This window comes from Chelonia mydas, chromosome 7 (assembly GCF_015237465.2).
Source record: "Chelonia mydas isolate rCheMyd1 chromosome 7, rCheMyd1.pri.v2, whole genome shotgun sequence".
NCBI classification, from domain to species: domain Eukaryota; kingdom Metazoa; phylum Chordata; order Testudines; family Cheloniidae; genus Chelonia; species Chelonia mydas.
Genome location: NC_057853.1, coordinates 61,226,377 through 61,245,396, shown reverse-complemented (window position 1 = coordinate 61,245,396; position 19,020 = coordinate 61,226,377). Strand labels below are relative to the sequence as shown.

The 19,020-nt window shown below is 42.9% G+C and overlaps 1 long non-coding RNA gene across 1 annotated transcript in view; it reads right to left on the bottom strand.

Annotated features, from left to right (window-relative positions):
• Positions 1-426: 426 nt before the first annotated feature.
• The window catches only part of LOC119566861, a 31,877-nt gene continuing 13,283 nt past the window's right edge, over positions 427-19,020 (bottom strand). Inside the window, exons 3-4 of the long non-coding RNA XR_005226307.1 lie at positions 16,525-16,720; positions 427-1,432 (exon numbers count right to left, since the gene is read on the bottom strand). This is a non-coding gene — a long non-coding RNA (uncharacterized LOC119566861). The remainder of the gene's footprint in view (positions 1,433-16,524; positions 16,721-19,020) is intronic.

The window sequence follows — 19,020 nt, the reverse complement described above, 5'->3', positions numbered from 1 at the left end:
GCAATAGGCTTTGTTGCAAGGATAGGTTCCTGGGTTAGTGGTTCTGTTGTGTGGTATGTAGTTGCTGGTGAGTATTTGCTTCAGGTTGGGGGGCTGTCTGTAGGCATGTACTGGCCTGTCTCCCAAGATTTATGAGAGTGATGGGTCGTCCTTCAGGATAGGTTGTAGATCCTTGATAATGCGTTGGAGAGGTTTTAGTTGGGGGCTGAAGGTGATGGCTAGTGGCGTTCTGTTATTTTCTTTGTTAGGCCTCTCCTGTAGTAGGTGACTTCTGGATACTCTTCTGGCTCTGTCAATCTGTTTCTTCACTTCAGCAGGTGGGTATTGTAGTTGTAAGAATGCTTGATAGAGATCTTGTAGGTGTTTGTCTCTGTCTGAGGGGTTGGAAGGGGTACTCCTTTTCTTCCAGCTATCTATGTTTCTAATGATTGAATCTCCCATTACTAACATCTTTCTTAAAGTGTGGCATACAGAATTGGACACTGTGCTCCAGCTGAGGCCTCACCAGGGCCAAATAGAATGGAACATATAAAATACCTTCGTGATAATATCAGAAGTTGACAAGAAGCTCATAAAACTATATCAGCTTTCTGTCTGTTATGTTACTTGGATAAACAATACCTATAGCTATAAACAACAATGTTTGGCTCATGACTGGCTGAAAAAAGCAATGTAACAAGAGAAGCTTGTCCAGTAAAAGATATTACCTCACCCACCTTGTATCTCATGTAACAAGAGAGGGAATGAGTACTTTTGTCCAAGGCTTCAACAATACTAAGATTAGGAGCACTATTTGCCAGTCAGTTCCCAGCTGTAAGAAATGAATGCAGATTATTTATCTCTGAGGAGCCATTCAACTAACAGAAATCTGCATACACCTCCTGCATGGCTCAGAAAATTAATTTTTTTTGCAGGACCTTTCATTTAATCTCCCCTTTAGAATATTATGGGTTTGTTTGTTTTGTTTTTAATTTACACTTAAAATTATGGTCATAATGATGAAATTTCCAATAAATATCCAATCAAACCATTTAACAAGTATCTAACAATGCATATATACACATTATGTTTCAACAAACACCTAGATATATTGTCTTTTAAGGAAGTTAGTCACACCTGCTTTGCCTTGGTCAGTATTTTCATTTTCTTGATTTAACACAATTTTGATTTCTACCTTCATAAAAGGCATATACCTATCATGTCTCTTATGCCACCCATTTCTCATTGGGATAATAACTTGACCTTCCTTAGAGAAAGATCTTTATTACAAGTTTCTATCATTGTGTTAGACTATTGTAATTATTGCTCTATACCCCAACCCCTTAGGGTGCCAGTAGCATGCCAGGTATACCGCAGCTCACAGGCAAGCACTGTAGGACTTCAGCAGTGAGGCCTTCTTGGTGCTCATCTTCATCCTCTCTCTCTCATCAACCTTTGAAAGAAATAACATATTAGACAACTAAAGGGCTGAATATTTTTTTAATAAAAATGAATTATTTGGTAGTGGTTACAATGGGGGAGATAAGGAACAAATGAAAATTTAGATTGCAAGTAATGTAGAGCAGGGACTGTCTTTTTGTTATACCTATATACAGCATGTAGCATAATGATCTCTGATTGGCAATACCTCCATACAAATAATCAAGCCATGTCCTTATACATGTACAATATTGTCATACAAATTCTAGGCATCACTGTGCCTGCTTTAGTTGACTTTAATGAGTGTCAAAGGCACTCAGCATTTTGTAGAACTGGGCCATTTGTTTTTGAATGTGACGGTCTCAATCTGCAAAAATCAAAAAAGCTGTAGCTTGCCATAGCTTATGTCTAGTTTAAAGACTGCTTGTCTGTGCAAAAGGAGACCATCTGGATTTGCTTAATGGTTAACTTTAAAAAAAAGTATGTATATATAAAGTTTCTTAACTTTTGCCAAAACAACTCAAAGCTTAATGGTTCCTGCATGCTATTAGCATTGCAGTGCAGCTGCAAACTTTCATTAGGATAATCTTATATAATTATATATGTAGTCTTCCCATACAATTGTTTAAAACCCTACCTCTCCAAATAACAGCATATTTTGTAATAAAAAGGAAATCTTCCAGTTAGGAGGAAAGAAATCATTTCAACCGGAACCTTATTCAGAGCTTTCATTTTTAAAATTAAATATTAAACTTTCAAAATGCCAGATTTTTCCAACTATACCTCCGGTGTGGTCTGGCCAAAATATCACGGTGGTTTTCCTCCCTCCTGTCTTCCTGGCCCAGTTGATTTATGGGGGGAAACTGAGTGCTTCTAAGAATTTTGTCACATTTCAGCTTTTACTAAGGTACTAAGTTAAAAAAATATGCATTAAAATTGTACATTGTTGGCTGCTATTTCAAAAGAGCCTCATCTCCAAAGACATGACTGAGATCATGGCCAAAGAGTGGAGCAAACAGTGAGGCCCTCTAAGCTCAGGCAATACAACACTCACTTCCAGATGTGTAAAGACACAGAGGAGAACAATACATCCGACGAAGTGGGTATTCAACCACAAAAGCTTATGCTCCAATATGTCTGTTAGCCTATAAGGTGCCACAGGACTCTTTGCCGCTAATACAGACTGTGTCAACTCCATTCTTCCTCTTCCAGATCTCAAAGCCTGGACGCATTGAATGTAAAGCCAGAAGTAAGAGGCAAAACACCCAGTGACTTTAATGGGGACTGCTTAACATAGGGATTTCCTTCCATGGACCCTATGTTAAGCAGATCCAGAGATTACATTTACACAGATATTAGGAACCCAATACAAGTGATAATTCATAATGTAAATTGAAGCGGTGGTGGTGGTAGCATGAAAAAAAATTATTGGCATTGGGTAGGTGTATAATGTGGCTTATAAGAGGGACCATCATCATTCTACTCTTTGGAGGTTAGGAGGCCAGCACAGCAGCTGCAGAAAGTAGTTCAAGCTAGGACTGACGGATGGAGGATGCTATCAGTGTGTTCTGCAGTTTTCACTCTGAACATGCTCTTCTCTTTGCTGATTGCCTGTTTGCACCAATTCCTCCTTCCCTCTCCAGCCCCCTCTCTTCCTTAGTCTTTCCATCTAGTTAATCCCCCGTCACTTAAAGAATTTAAAACAAACAAACAAAAATTGCAGAACTAACAGGACATTTGCTGCAGTTGCACTGTTCCCTCTGCTTATATGTTCTCTCTCTTTCCCCATATCTTTCTCTGTCTTCTCTATTTAGACTGAATGCTCGTCAAGGCAAGGATGGTCTTTTATCGTAGTTTGTACAGCGCCTAGCATAATAGGGCATCATTTATTGAGTGGGCTCCTGGACACGATCATAATAAAAATGATAAATACATTATGCAACACTTCCTATTATTAGTGTTTGGGGTACTAGAGCTGACCTGGTTAGGAATGTCAATGTGTCCAAGTACCAGCTTTTTAATGGAGAGAAAAAGTCTATGAAACCAGGTAAGACCAGAACGGAGCATTAGATCTAGCCTGACCTCCTGTATTACACAGGCCATTACCCCTGTATTGAGCCAATAACTTGTGGTTGACTAAAGCATCTCTTCCAGCAAGGCATCCAGTCCTGATCTGAAAGCATCAAGAGATGCAAAATCCCACCATTCTCTTGATAGTTTGTTCCCCTAGTTAATCACCTTCTTGATAAAAATGTGCCTAATTTCCGGTTTGAGTTTTTTGGGCTTCAGATACCTGCATGTGACAATAAGGAAATACTGGCTACGTACAGGGCTAAATCCGTAATGATAAAGCAGGGTGTGTGGTTTAGAATGTCACTTGGAGAGTCTGGCAAAGACTAGTTCAAAAGTAACTAGTGACCTGGGGTATCTCAGCTTCTGGGTTCCTAACTGGGATACTTTAAAAGGACCTGATTTTCAGAGAGTGGGTGCTCAGCACTTTCTAAAAAATAAAAAAATCAGATTGTCCCTTAATGCTCTTTCAGTCTGAAATCACTAGTCACTTCTGAAAATATTCTCCACAAAAGTTGTTGATAAAAAAATAAAACTAACAAGCACACACACAATTGGACCCCAAAATAGAACCTAGGTTTCTGGGAGTTAAAATCCACTTCCAAGCACTTATTTCAATTCTAGCGAATTGCAGCAAGAGCTTGTATTGTTCTGACAGCCAGGGAGACAAATAAATACATCTATTTCAGTTTAATATTCTTGACCCTAAAGAAAAAAAATTATATCTCAAAACTTTGTCAGACCATCACTCTGACAGCAAAAGGGCAAATTTGCTGAGTGACAGTTTAAGAATGGAAACATTCCACCACCCATAGATTATACAGTACCCACATTACATAACCTATTCTAATGAGCACTGCTATATCACTTTACCTCCATTCCCCCATGCTGGGTTGGTCACCAGGATAAAAATAAAATGACCAGAGCAGCAGTTTCTGTCACATGAGATATATTGCCTTCTCCCCAGAAGGGAATTAATTTTTTCTACTACCTTCTGAGGTAACTTGGAAGGCTTAGCAGGTTTTTAACATCTAAAATCTTTTGTATTTTAAAGCCAACTATCTGAATAATTGGACAGGAAGCTTAATTGCTCTATTGTATAACAGCTAAGCTTGAATAACCTGCTTAGATAAAACAGGAATAGATCCATCGCCCAGAACTCAAACAGAAACTATTATTGCAATAGTAACCAAAGGTGAGAGTCAAGATCGTGGTCCCATTGTGCTAGGCAGAGTGCTAGATAGAAGTATGCAAAGACCCATTCCCTCCCCAAAGGGCTTTAGTAATCTAGAAAGAAGGCACAGGAAGGGTGGAGGAGAGGGATTTGGGATAATGTTTTCGAAAGCACTTAAATTACTTCGGAATCTAAGGGTACGTCTATGTCTACACTATGAAATTAGGTCGAATTTATAGAAGTCGTTCTTTTATAAATCATTTTTATATAGTCAATTGTGTGTGTCCCCACACAAAATGCTGTAAGTGTATTAAGTCCATTAACTTGGCAAAGTGCTTCCACAGTACCGAGGCTAGCGTCGACTTCCGGAGCGTTGCACTGTGGGTAGCTATCCCACAGTTCCCGCAGTCTCTGCCACCCATTGGAATTCTGGGTTGAGATCCCAATGCCTAATGGGGCAAAAACATTGTCGCGGGTGGTTCTGGGTTCATGTCGTCAGGCCCTCCCTCCTTCCGTGAAAGCAACGGCAGACAATTGTTTTGCTCCTTTTTTCCTGGGTTACCCGTGCAGACACCATAGCACGGCAAGCATGGAGCCCGCTCAGCTCACTGTCACCGTACGTCTCCTGGGTGCTGGCAGACGCGGTACTGCATAGCTACACAGCAGCAGCTCATTGCCTTGTGGCAGCAGACGGTGCAATAGGCCTGATAACCATCGTCATCATGTCCTAGGTGCTCTTGGCCGCCTCGGTCAGTCAGGAGCGCCTGGGCAGACATGGGTGCAGAGACTGAAATAGGAGTGATGCAACCAGGTCATTCTCTTTAATCCTGCCGGCAGTCGTATTGCACTGTCTTCTGGTGAGCAGCCAGGAGATGAGGATGGCTAGCAGTCCTACTGCACCGTCTTCTGGTGAGCAGCCAGGAGATGAGGACGGCTAGCAGTCCTACTGCACCGTCTTCTGCCGAGCAGCCAGGAGATGAGGATGGCTAGCAGTCCTACTGCACCGTCTGCTGCCAGCCAAAGATGTAAAAGTTAGATGGAGTGGATCAAAACAAGAAATAGACCAGATTTGTTTTGTATTCATTTGCTCCCCCCTCCCTCCCTCCCTCTGTGAAATCAAGGGTCTGTCTGCCCTGCAATCATGGGGTATGTGACTGTAGTATGCGTAGGTTTACCCAAGATAGCTTTAGTCTAGCTAGCTAGGCTACCAAGAGCAGCAAAGCTGAGGCAGTACTGGCTGCGGTGCCGTACAAACCCACCTGGACCCCTGGCAGCTAGCCCGCACTGAACTCCTTGCTGCTGCAGCTTAAAACTAAGGATTAAAGCTAGCTCAGGAATGGCTACAACACATGCTGCAGTGTAAACTCCATAACTGCGATGTAAACATATCCTTAGTCTCACTGAAAAAAATATCAATGAGACGTAGGCTCCTGTCAAGGCTGACTCCCCACTCTGGCACTTCGACTGCAGAAAGTGGGGGCCCGCAAGGGTTCTAAAAATTAATATTTGCTACTCCAGGCTTGTATTAAACTCCCAAGGTTACAGCTTTTCTCTGACCTTGGATTGGTAGATGCTGCCATCACCCAAGTGCAGAACCCCTTTGAGAACCCAGGAAGGCGCACTTGGGAATTCCTTCCTGTGGGGTACCCTCAAGCCCTTTCACTCCCTCTCTGGGGGGGGAGCTGAGAAAGAAAAAAAAAGAGAAATCAGCTGTTACCACCAGTTAATTAAACAATTTGTGCACAAACCTCTTAAGACACAAAAATCCAATTATGTTCTTTAAAAAGGTAAATTTTATTAATAAAAAAAAATACATCTGGGAACTTAGGCTTTTGCTAGATTTAAAAAAAAAACAACTACAAGGATTAAGCATCAAGAATAGCTTTCTTGAGGTCTATCTTAAAGGTTACATGCAAAACAAAAGCATTTGGGGTTAGCACAGAGGAGTCCACAAGCCATAAAGAAATAAAAAGAGAGAAACCTAATCACGTCTTCCTAGACATTTCCTGATCTACTTACATATCTGGGGTTTTAGATGAGTAGTTTCTAGGTATGATACTGATGTTTTTTCATACCTGGCCCAAGCTTCTCACAGCATAACTCTACCCTGTCTCCTCTCTCCAGGAGAACAACCACAGACAGACAAAAGGGGAGTCTTGTTTCAATTTTTAAAAGTTCTAGCCTTCCCATTGGCTCTTTTAGCCAGGTGCCCACTTACTTCCTTTTACCTATGCATCACAGTGAGACTTTTTAACCCTTTACAGGTAGAGCAATTAGAGAACAGCTACTAAGAGGGCTTTTATAGCTACTGGCTGTCCATGAAAGGGAGCTCCCCGCCTCCTCCTTCATTTGTCACAGCTCCTCACTTGGGACTTGAATGCTTTTGAAAATGGAACTTGGCTAAAATTTCCAGAAGCACCACAATCAATTCAATACAGTTTTTAATGTAATTTTCAAGGGCACTTTTGCCTGCAGAAGGATAAAGATAGGGGCTGAAGTGTGGGTTTGGGTGATGAGACAAGTTAAGTCCACAAGTCCTGTGCATCACTCCCTCTGAAATACTGACTTGCAACTATTCTGTACCTGGGTGATAAGAAGGCACTGAAGTATGGGCAGGCCCTGGCTTGGTCTTCTGCTAAGTAACATCCAACGCAATCTCTCATTGTAATTTCCTGCTTGTCCCATAGCCCCCACAACACCCTTCTCCCTTTGCCCCTGCCTGTGCAGCGTGTTTGAGACACTTTCTGACTCCTGTCCACATGGACTGGAAAGGTAGCAAGTGGAGCTGATGCTCATCTTTCCAAGCAGGGAATGGTCCTTAAGGAATTGGATATCTGCTGTGGGTGTCAGTGCTGGAGTGAGACAGAACACCTAATGAGGAAAATCTGTTTAACAAGCCAGGAGCTACTCACCACATGCACACACTTGAGAGCCTGGAGCCCTGTGTGGCTGCATGGGTCTAAGGCCACCTCTGCTCCTGTGGTCCGTTATCTTGAAGGCATAAAGCCACCAGAGGCACTGTGTCTACAAACACCTGTTAATTGCTTCTAACAAAACCATGAGTAAACTTAGCATCAGGACCAAGAGGGGAATGGAAAGGTAAAAGAGACCTTCTTGTTTATTATTATAGCCAACGTGCAGACGTCACTTTATCTTACTCTTGCTGTGACTGATCACAGACTATGACTAAATGGCAGGTTTAAGGTTCGGGTCACATCAGGGAATAGTTTTACAAGCAGATATAAAGATTCTCCCCAGGGACTGGGTAGCGCACAAGGTCAGAGTCAGCAAATCCTACCCTAAATATAGATTCTAGTTTCAAAGTCGGTAAGATTTTCTGTGTCGTCCTGCCACACTTCATAGAGCCAAGCTACCTACGGTGCCTGCCTAAACTTACAGGTAAGCCTAACCAAAATCCACTTTGAATTATGTTTCCTATGCTACCACTCTTCCTTTTAAAAACTAGCTCAGCAAGTCATGGCACAGATTGAGAGCTGGGAAATCTTCCAAGGTAACTGATGGCTTCATAAAATTGTTATAAACAAAGGCATGAAAAAGTTTAGAATCAATTTTTGGAAGAATACAGGGCCAGTTTCTCTTAAAAATCCTAGTATGAGGAGACTTATAAAAGGAAAATTAGCTAAAATAAATGTTTATGACACAAATCCCCTTTAAATCTGGGTTGAAATTAGATTAAAAAGATAGCAGAGAAAATCCAGCTTCAGTTTTACAGGTTAATTTTTTTGTGACATCCCCCTAAAATCAGAAATCCCCCCACCTGAAAATTTTGTTCATTCTCTGATGATCCCTGCTCTACCAGTTTAAATCTGACTTTTACAATTCAGTTACAGATTTTATGAAATGAGAATGAGGTTTTAAGTTTCTTGGGCACTCTCAAGGTATTCAGTGGAGCCCCCAACTTAACCTGTTTTAAATTAACCAACAAAGAACGAGGGAAAAATGTATTTTTTAAAAAGGCATCAGAGGTTTAGAGATTCATTGAAATAGCTGGTTAGTTCGGAATGTACACAGCAGGAGGGTTTGGGAAATAATTACACAGAGGCTACAATTCTGTCTGGCTTGAAATTGTTTAAAGACAACTGCATAAAATGAACTATGTTACAGCCCCAAAATCCTTTAAATGTAAGGACATCTGGGTGATAAAAGAGGCTGAACGAAATGACAATTTCTGGTGAAGGTTGGAGGGGATAATAAATATGGATCATATTCTCAGGAGTTCCTTCATTTAATATAATGGGGGTATTTTAGGATTATTAGTTATGTATTTACAGCCCTTGCCTGCATTCTTTCTCGGCTCCCAGCTGAAGTAGAGGAAAACAGCTTTTATAGGGGATTCAGAGGGGTAAAAAAGTTAAGGTTTCCCCCTCCCACAGGATAGATTTTTAATAAATTCTAAATCTCAAATATTTTTTAATCAGATGTAAAAAAAAAAATAATCCCAAACACATCCCTCAGTTCCTTGCCTAACTGCTGCAGGGCTTGGTAAGTGCCAGACTCACAGAGGATGGCATAAATCTCTGAGGATGTTGGTCAAGCAAAGTGTCATGAGGACGATATAATCAGGAGCAGCATTTTTTAGCCCTCAATACACTTAGGGAAGTAACCTAACCCAAAGGGTTTTTCTTCTTGTAATTTACGTACCGTTAGCTCTTTGTGACAAGTACAATCTTTGAACCTAGAAAGCAAAGCGCTGCTTACGTTCTCAGCCAAAAGTAGACAATGCACTCCACAGAGTCCATATGCTGAATTCTTAAATGACAGCTCTCTGTCATGTAACCACCTTCTGCTTAGCAAAATGAGATGTAGTGACATTGTTCAAAGAGGGTAAGTGCTTGTCTGCCCAGATCAGAAGTATGGACTGGTAACATCCCTACTATTAGTACTGCCTGGAAAGGAAAGTACAGAACATTAGCCAGGAATTCAGGGAACATACTACACTACCATTCACTATTTCTAAAGAAAGAATCTTGGCTTATTTTCCCTTTAGCACTGAGAGGGTACTAGTATGTAGACAGTCATACTGCTAAATTAGATCCAGATCTGTTGCATACTCTTGAGTACACATGAGAACTTGTCATTCTGATCACTTGATCTCAGATATTTCTCTCTCTCTCTCTCTCTTACATGCACCGTTCGCAGCAATTTTTTTTTCTTTGTGTAGATCTTATGTTAAGTGTAGCTAAATAAGAAACCTCAGGTTGCACATATATGGAGCTTGATAGGGCCAGGATTTCACTCAAAGTCAATGGCAAAACTTCAGCAGTTACAATTGTCTTTCGTGGGGCAGGATATGCAATGAACAGGGGAAAAAATCAGTATTCCAATCCTCTACAGAAGAAAATACAGACATGAACGATTTATCGTAATGCTCATTTCATGCCTGGAAACGTTTCAACAAAACTCCTGAGTTTTCACTTCGTTTCATCATTCAGCTTAAATACAAACGGCAGTAAATAAACTCTCACCCTGGCGTGAAATCTTGATTCCACTGAAGTCAATGGGAATTTTACCACTGATTTCAGTGGGGCTGGTCCATGGGCTTTGTCCTGGCCATGAAGTCCACTAGGGACTTTGCTATTGCTATTACCCGGAAGTCACCCAGACACTATGGTGATGGACAGCAATATATAATCTTAATGGACAGATGGTGCCTGTCTGCTCTCCTGAATTGTTTTGCTGTTTTCTTTCCCTCATACAGTGCTTTGAAGATCTTTACACACGCGCACACATAGACATACTAGGCATGGCTGAAACAAAAATGGAGTTACGCTGAGGCTGCAGAATCCTAAGAAGTCAAGCCAACACTTTCACACGGGGGGAAGTAAGTTAGGCATCAGTATCCATATTTAAGCACCTAGATAAAAAGTGGCCTGGCTATCAGAGATGCTGAACAATGAAACCTGCAGGTGCTTGGAATTTCTTAAAGCACAACTTCTTTTACTAGAAACAAAACAAGTTTTAACCCAAGCTAACACTGCAGTGAAGACAAGCCCTAAGTGTCTTCACTCTTGCAAGTCAATGGGGCTATCTGTGCGAGGAAGGTGAACAGGATCTCATTTAGGGAAAGCCTGACTAGTTCGCTGTGGACCTTCCCCAACCTGACTTCACTGACTGATTATTCCCAACCCTACACTGCACATGATCTAGTCACTTGCTTTCTATCTGTAGACTTTGTAAAATAACTGCCAGCATGCCAGGCCTGGTCTCAGAAAGAGAAGGACCAGCTGGAACTAGGCAGACACCATTACTGGCCTAACCTCCCGTCATGTTTCTATAGCTTGACATTTAGTCACAGAGGGGAAATTCACCTTATGCAGAGGGCTGGTACAAGGGAGTGCATTTGTGGGATAAGCCATTACACTTTGAAGAAGAGGTGCTCTAATCTTATCTCTATACCACACTCCCTCATTGATCAATTCTTCATAAAAATGTGCCAGCCCCCGCCCCTGCCCCCCGCCCGCCCCCTTCAGCCTGTAGTAAGGTGGAGGAAATAAAATAATGTACAATGAGCATGTATTATTTATATTATCGTAGCACCTAGTAACCGTAGTCATGGACCTGTTCTACAAACACAAGACAAAAAGACAATCCTAATAATCAAAGTGCCTTACAAACAATCAAGTCTCCTAACACTCTTGTGAAGTGGGCAAGACTTAACCGCATTTTACAGCTATGAAGAGAGTCAGACAGCTCAGCTGCTAGGAGCAAAACCAGAATTAGGACTCAGGAGTGTAAGTTCACGGTCCTGAGCTCTGACCACTAGACCAAGAAACATTCTTCTTTACAGGCCACAAGCGTCATATGGGAGGTTCTGGTGTCCACTACATCTATTACATGCGACTGTAAAAGTCACCCGCCTTTACTGCTTTGAGCCAATGACTCTTTAGCCTTTAGAAAACTGTTGCTAATAGAGACTGGAGTTGTGTCTACACAACAGGGTTATGACACAGCATCTTAGCTACGCTGCTATAGTCGCTGTAGCATAGACATGGCCTAATTGGGGACATTGGCAGGAATTCTTGCTGTTTAGCCAGGGATTGGGAAGCTGAAATGGTTGCATGCCTGTGGACCCTTAAAGCGACTAAGGAACTAGTCAGAATAGAAGGGCAGATGGGAAAGAAGATTTCTTTGCAGCTAGGGAGGCAGTGTGGGGTAGTAGGTAAAGCATTGGAATATGAGTCGGGAGATTTGGGTACTATTTTTGGCTCTGCCACTGAACTGCTGTGTGATCATCATTTCCCCACTCCATGCCTCAGTTTCCCTCCCGCCTTTTGTCTCGTTAGATTTTAATTTCTTTGGGGCAGTGATCATTTCTCTCTGTGTGTTTGTACAGCACCTAGCACAATTGGTCTCTGGTCTCAGCTGGGGCCTCTAGACTCTTTCACACAGATAACACAGGCAGAACTGGCAACAAGGGGTATGTCAGACTTGAGTAGCCTTGAGAGGGCTTTGTAGCTATCTAAAGGCAAAGAAGAGGAATCATCTGCACAGGGACAGGGTTGGTTGAGATTCTTGCAGGGAGCAGAGGACACATTCTCTTTTTTCCTTGCATCAGTCCTTTTCTCTCTACAATAGATGTCTGGACATAAATCTCACTGAGCAAAGTTGTCTGGTGTCTTAGCATGCAGCAGTAAGATTTATACAGCATGTCAAGCCAAAATATTTAGAAACAATAATACTTTGCATTTACAAAATGCCTTGTATCCATGGACCTTACAGTGCTTTAGAAACGTTCAGCAGGGCACGTAAAACAAGGGTGGGGTATCTACACGTCATTACTGGAGATCACAAATCTACAACTTTCACATGCAGATCTGAGCACCAGAGTTCAGGGATGTTTTGTTCCCCTTTATACATGGGCCATCTGACACGCACAGAGGTTAAGGGTATCATTTCCAAGAAAGGCCCCTAATTTTGGGACACCCATGACCTGATTTTCAGAGGTGCTGAGCACCCACAACTCAGTGGGAGCTGCACCTGCTTGGTACCTCTGAAAATCAGGTCATGGGTGTCTCAAATTGGATGCCCAAAGTGAATACCCAGAGTGGACACTTGTGGAAATTTTGGCCTTTGGGACTAGCTCAAGGCCACACAGGTGAGTGAGGTGCAGACACAAGACTATACATTCTGACTCCCAGTCCTCTGCTTCTCCCACTGGACCATGCTCCTTCTCTGAAACAAACACCAGACAGACCAGCTATCACAATATTACAGACCAGGAGACTTCCCTTAACAATGGCAACAACAAAAGATAAACCACAATTCCATTTGGCAACTGTGGAGTGGATAGTGAGCATAAAGAAGAGATTCCTTTGCAGAGCCTAATGCATGCTGCTTATCCAAATTAGCTGCACAATTACTTCTATCAATGCAAAAATAGTTGAATGTTTTTTCTAGTGCACAGCACTTGAGAGAGACTTAAAATGCAGTGTAATTTGCCACAGTGTATGTCCTGAAGTGGTTTGCTAATGAAAAGAGGATTAAGTTTCCATTATTCTGAATTACCATTTTGTGAAATCACTAACAATATTTTCATTTATATACATATAACCCGGGGGCGGGGGGTGGGGGTGGAATATTCCTTCCAACCAAATGCTTAACAAATAAAATTCATTAGATAATGTGCACTTTGCTCTTATTTATGCAAAGTAAGATTAGGGTATAAAATTGTAGATGCCGGAATTTCTATCAGCCTGTGTCTGACCATAAGTTTAAAGATTATCACAGAGTCATTCAGAAGCAACAGGTTTTGAATCTAATGGTTATGTCCTGGTTTGCAGAAAGGGTGAACCCTGCAAATGACTCAGGGTGAATATGGGAAATCATGTCGGGCCTGATCTCATGCAAGGAGCACCAGCCTCATCTCCCACTGAGAGTTGGTACTGAGTAAAGACTAACTACTAATTAAGAAACTCAGTGCTTGTCCCTAAGGGAATAGACAGCACTCAGCAACTCTGAGGATCAGGCCCTTCATGTACAGCTATCTGTCTGAGTCTCGCATGGCAAGGAGCAGGAGAGCAGCACAAGAAAGTTATAATACTTGACTCTTCCATGGCACTTTTCCTCCATAGATTCCAAGGGAAGATAATACATATCAATCTCCCCACCCATTTTCCAGTTGGGGAAACAGAGGCACATGGAGAATCATAGAATATCAGGGTTGGAAGGGACCTCAGGAGGTCATCTAGTCCAACCCCCTGCTCAAAGCAGGACCAATCCCCAACTAAATCATCCCAGCCAGGGCTTTGTCAAGCCTGACCTTAAAAATAAATGACATAACTAGCCCAAAATCACACAGTGAATCAGTGACAGAGCTGGGAACAGAACTCAAGTCTCCTGTTTTCCGTCCAGTGTACTCTCCACCCAGTAAATAGCCAACGGGGCTCAAAGCATACTGCTCAGCGTGAAATAACTGACATGGTACAGTGGCATAGCAATTTCTTCTCTCTGGAGCTTATCTTAGTTTCTCCTCTGTAAAGTGGGGATTCCTATTATTTAATATTCTACTGAAGGGGCATCTCGACACTCCAGTCACAGATTAGGGTGACACTGTACACAAAAAATGATGGTCCCTCACCCCAAAGACCCTACAATCTAATAAGAGTGCTTCCCAAAAAATCTATGGATGAAAACGGACATAGAAGTGGTAAGTATTGTTATTCACTGTCAACAGAAGAGAAAAACAAAGCTGAGACACGCCATTCCAAGTCAGTCCTATAAAATAGACCGAGCCCTCTAAAAAAAAAAGTGACTTTCCCTGCCATAACTTCTGATTTGTCTTAGACATAATTTATCATATTTATATTTGAGGCAATATCCGGGGGCAAGAGAAGGAAAAGAAATCCAACCAGTTTTTAACCTCTAATCTAAATTCAGGGGGTTGATTTGGGGAGCAATCCTCCCTTAGCTCTGTCTGTCATACACACAGAAGCCAATGAAAGGGCAGATTAGAGTGACTTGGTTCTTTGACTGACACTAACCTTTCCTCCCAAACAAATACTTGACAGGAATCAATTCCAGAGCTTGTGCAGGAAGCCAGCTTTTTATAACTGAAACGACATTATTTCCTACTTAAGTTTAGAATCAAATCTGAAATATATATTTTATTAGGGGAGTTTCAACGAATCTTTCCTTGTATTGTAATTCAATTCAAATATCCCAGCAGCAGATAGCATTGGCAGGGGATGAAAGTGCATAGCTTGCTTGAGAGTTCAGGGGGGAATACGGCTTCCCAAGACAACCAGCAGAAATGTCTCAGAAGAGGTTCCATTTTCAGAGTGCTAACAAAGCTTAAAACTGAAATAGTATGTTGCAGTACCACAGATGATCATTTGCAGATGTAACTATCCAGTTTTAAGGTCTGCACTTTAAGTGCAAGACTATCGAAGTTACAAATCCATGTTCTGTGGTCACCAGATACCAGGGTGACCTGGGACAATTACCAGGGACATCTTTCTCTCACACACACAGCCTCACTTAGGGAGACAGGCCTAGAACCTCCGTCAGTCCCTCAGCATCAAAATTACAGGCCTCTTCCACTTGAGCTAAGGAGAACATTCTCCCAGCTAGCACGAGCAATAGGTCCTTTATCCTCAGAGTCTGCCACTAGCAAGGCACAACACTCCTCTCTCACCCATGCAGTTAGAACACATTATGTTGGTGTCTCTATAAAGAACGTTAGACAGCCAGTGTTAAATAGACTGGTGGCAGGAGTGTGCTTTAGCCATTAGAAAAAAGAATTCTCCTCATGAATTATTGCTGAAGGTGCAGAAATAGAACTCCATGCTACTAAGCTCTGCAAAATACAGTGCAAGGCAGATATGCCAGAAGTGTGAGCACTCACATTTCCTTACAAAACTCAGAAGCCCATTTAGCCAAACAACCAGGGCCAGTCTAAGAGGTGGGTGGGCAATCAGGGCAGAAGGCCTGGGCACCAAATTGGCAGCAGCAGGGGTGGGGGGGCACATTGCTCAGCCTTCCCCCTATCCCTTTCCTTCTCAGCTGGTTGCCCCTGGGTGTTGTGGGGGAGGAGACAAAAATGTGTTCTATCGGAGGGTGGCGGGAGACATTCCTACAGCCAGCCCTGCAAACAACAATATATTTTAGGAAGTTTGGCTGAAAGATGGTATCACAGTTTCCAAGGTGTGTGAACATCTGACCTCTTTGCTGCCTCTATGAGAGCACCCCACTTAAGTCTCAGGCCTGTCGCCATCAGCTTTCTCAGGTCAGGATCCCATGATCCACTCCCTCCAGCTGGGAGGATTAGGCTGCAGAGCCTTGCAGTTCACTGTGGTCGCCTCAGCAGTCTGGCCTTAGCTCAGCACCCTGCAGGACTCTTCTCTCTTTGGCAGCAGCCACCTACCTGGTCCTGTTTCAGGCTAATCGCTGCCTCATTTTCCTGTGTCTCAGGCTGTATCTCGCCACCTTCCCAGGAAGGGCTCACTGCCATGTCCAAGCCTCTTTCCAGGCAGCGTTTTATTCTTCAAACATAGAACTCAGGCAAAAATATCAAGCCCAAAAAGCAATACCTCTGCCCACCTCTCCTGCTACAGCTCCCAGAGATTTCTCCCCTGGCGCCTCTCACAGCTGAAAGGAGGACACACCATTCCCTTCAGAACCTACAACAGAAGCCAGTCTCCCTCCCGGAACTCCTCTCAGCTGAGCTCTCTCACCCCTTCATAAGGGTCACCAAACACCTTCTGAGGGCTGCCTGGCCCCAGGTCTTTAGGGGGGGACCAGCCAGCTTCCATAAAGCCATGTACTATTTAATCAAACAAAAGCATTACAAAAAAAAAATTTCTCTAAACACAACAAACAGGTTATATACATGTCTAGCTTACCAGATGTTCCCCATCTTCTATACGGAGAGCCTCTCACAGGGCCTGTCCTTCTTGGTCAGTTTCATGACAGTTCTTGGATTGGGTGAGAGTGACCTTTTTCCCTACATCAGAGTGAGCACTTTATATGGTTTCCTGTTCTCTGGAACGAGGTCAGACCAAGCAAATCAATTTTCCCTAGTAAGATGAGCTTTGTTACCTGCATAGGGATGTAAGGGTTTGCATTCATTATCTCCCCTCTCCCCACAGTGACTTTAATTCCTGCAGGAAACTCTTTAGCTCTCCAAGAACCCGGAATACAATCCTGAGCCCATAAAGATACATATCACTTTTATAAAGCTGATGCAATAGTCTTTGGATAGTCCATGTGTCCATAATCTCTATCACAGCTGGATCCCAGTGCTAGTGAGAATGAGCCCAGTTTCTGAACAAAGGTGCACACATACCAAACAAAAAGGAGCTTTCGTGGTTTGATAGAAAATAGCCATTTTTGTTGAATTTTGTGGAAAAGCAACATTTCACAGGCACCATTCCCCTCTTCCCCTCCTCCCCCCAATATCAGTGAACAAATCCAGTAGCTAATTTAGAGGAGTTTGGGGGAGCCAGTCCAGGGTACTTTGCCCGCAAGGAGCATGGGTTTCTAGCCACTGGGAGGCAGGCTGACCCTTTCAGGAAGATGGAGTTCTATTCCACCACCTCCCTCTGCTAGGAACCTGCTTTTCCAACTGAACTGCCCATCACTGCTGCCTATTGCTTAGACTCATGACCAGCAGTGGGGACTGCTGGTTGTATAAGGAAAGCAAGCAGGTTTTATGATCACAGCATACACACAGAGAAGTTAGAGAAAAACAAATAGTTTTGCTGGAAGGTTGCAACTTCAATTCTTATAATTTAGAACAAGAAAACCAAAAACACAGAGACACTAAGTAGGCTGCTCCCAAATTCAGAGGCACAACTCACCCCACTGTACTCTAGATTGGCTCAGGTTGCACACATCTCTACAAAGCCCCCTTCATCTACAAGCAAGACCAGGAAATTCCCGAGCATTTAAAGTGATAGCTCTACAATTTGAGTACAGGTTTCTGCAGGGAGATGGAAAAAACAAGCGAGACAATGGGGGAGAGTGAGTGGCAAGGCTAGCAGCTGTGCAAGGCATGTGGGCAATATAAAGGAAGGGAAGTTGTTCTCCAGTTGGTGTTGGGGAAGGAGGGGAAAAAAGGAAAGAGGCACTAAAAACAAAAACAACCCTCCCCCCACCACCATTTTTATTTAATGCTCCAAGGTGAGACTGAGAGAACCAACACATACAGGGCAAGAGAATTAAACTGTATTCAGAACACTTTGGATAGAATCAGCGCAAACCTACTGCCTTTTGCCCACTCTCATATTCTAAGGATTTTGGCTCCATAGAGAGGAACCCTGACTTCAAGTGTAAAGAGCAGATGAAAATTCGAGATGAACCCAGAATTCAAGCTTCTAAAGACAGGGTTTGATATGGAGATCAGCTGCACAGAATAACATTCCGCAGGCAACCCACAGAACAAAGGCTCTCTTTGCCTTTGGTAACCTTACTGTCCATGAAAGAAGAACAAGAGAGGCATTACAATCTCTGTGTGCTTTGCAAGAACCCTCCTATGATATGCTGTCTGGATCTATGGCACGAGCATCCTTTTTGTAGTATGCAGTGTCTCGGAGGCAGCATGGGTATGAAGCTACAGTTGTGTCGATTTGGACTGAACGTGACTCAAATATACATTTACCACCTGCCATTTTCTTCCCTGTGGTCTCTGATCTTCTACCGGGGATGTACCAGGTCAATGAAGAGGTTGCTCTTTAAAACATGCTCTAACTACATGAATAGCTCCATCTCACTGTAGTCCAGATTGAAATTACTCTGCCATGGAATTTCCCCTGAAATGTTTTTTTTTCTTAATGTGACTAGACTAGATTGAGAGTAGTGGGAATCTGAGAGCCAGATTCTCAGCTGGTATAAACCAGCACTGTTGTGTTGGAAGGATCTGGCTCAAGGTAATTTTCCAACAGACAGAAAGGTTTCTGCTTGGCTTTGGCTAGGTTAGGTTAGGATTGAAGGTGTTTAGTTACATCACATTAGCTAACATATGCTAAGGGTGTGTCTCCACCAGGAAAAAGGTGTGTTCTTCCCAGAAGGTAAAATCCTAATGACAAAGCAGTTGGTAGTTTTCATGTGTGTCAGCAGGTAAAGTTAAAGGCTAGGCTCACAGGGCACATCTACACTCCAATTAAAAAAAAAATGCGTGGCACAGCGCAGCTGGCCAGAGTCAGCTGTTTCAGGCTTGTGGGGCTCAGGCTACAGGGGCTATAAAATTGCAGTGTGGACATTCAGGCTTGGGCTGGGGCTCAGGCTGTGAGATTGAGGCTCTCATACCCTGGGCTCCAGCATGAGCCCAGTGTCGACACTGCAATTTTATAGCCCTGCGAGGCCAAGTACTTGGGACTCTGAGGCTCACTGCCATTGGT